This window comes from Physeter macrocephalus, chromosome 8 (genome assembly GCF_002837175.3).
Source record: "Physeter macrocephalus isolate SW-GA chromosome 8, ASM283717v5, whole genome shotgun sequence".
In the NCBI taxonomy this organism is placed as follows: Eukaryota; Metazoa; Chordata; class Mammalia; order Artiodactyla; family Physeteridae; genus Physeter; species Physeter macrocephalus.
In genome coordinates this window covers 76,539,351-76,540,528 of record NC_041221.1, presented here as the reverse complement: position 1 = coordinate 76,540,528, position 1,178 = coordinate 76,539,351, and the positions used below count along the sequence as shown (strand labels likewise).

Here is a 1,178-nt window from a genome sequence, read left to right as displayed (position 1 = left end):
TAAGAGTGGTGAGAGTGGGCTACCTTGTCTTGTTCCTGATCTTAGTGGAAATGGTTTCAGTTTTTCACCATTGAGGACGATGTTGGCTGTGGGTTTGTCATATCTGGCCTTTATTATGTTGAGGTAAGTTCCCTCTCTGCCTACTTTCTGGAGGATTTTTATTATAAATGGGTGTTGAATTTTGTTGAAAGCCTTTTCTGCATCTATTGAGATGAACATATGGTTTTTCTCCTTCAATTTGTTAATATGGTGTATCACATTGATTGATTTGTGTTTATTGCAGAATCCTTGCATTCCTGGGATAAACCCCACTTGATCATCATGGTGTATGATCCTTTTAATGTGTTGTTGGATTCTGTTTGCTATTATTTTGTTGAGGATTTTTGCATCTATATTCATCATATTGGCCTGTAGTTTTCTTTCTTTGTGACATCTTTGTCTGGTTTTGGTATCAGGGTGATGGTGGCCTTGTAGAATGAGTTTGGGAGTGTCCCTCCCTCTGCTATATTTTGGAAGAGTTTGAGAAGGACAGGTGTTAGCCCTCCTCCAAATGTTTGATAGAATTCGCCTGTGAGCCTTCTGGTCCTGGACTTTTGTTTGTTGGAAGATTTTTAATCACAGTTTCAATTTCAGTGCTTGTGATTGGTCTGTTTATATTTTCTATTTTTGGTTCAGTCTCGGAAGGTTGTACTTTTCAAAGAATTTGTCCGTTTCTTCCGGATTGTCCATTTTATTGGCATATAGTTGCTTGTAGTAATCTCTCAAGATCCTTTGTATTTCTGCAGTGTCAGTTGTTACTTCTCCTTTTTCATTTCTAATTCTATTGATTTGAGTCTTCTCCCTTTTTTTCTTGATGAGCCTGGCTAATGGATTATCAATTTTGATTGTCAATTTTGTTTATCTTCTCAAAGAACCAGCTTTTAGTTTCATTGATCTTTGGTCTCAAAGAACCAGCTTTTAGTTTTATTGATCTTTGCTATTGTTTCCTTCATTTATTTTTCATTTATTTCTGAGCTAATCTTTATGATTTCTTTCCTTCTGCTAACTTTGAGGGGTTTTTTTTTGTTCTTCTTTCTCTAATTGCTTTAGGTGCAAGGTTAGGTTGTTTATTTGAGATGTTTCTTGTTTCTTGAGGTAGGATTGTATTGCTATAAACTTCCCTCTTAGAACTGCTTTTG

General features: G+C 35.9%; 1 protein-coding gene across 3 annotated transcripts in view; it reads left to right on the top strand.

Annotated features, from left to right (window-relative positions):
* The window catches only part of CERT1 (ceramide transporter 1), a 132,171-nt gene that overhangs the window by 119,170 nt on the left and 11,823 nt on the right, over positions 1-1,178 (top strand). The window lies entirely within an intron of this gene.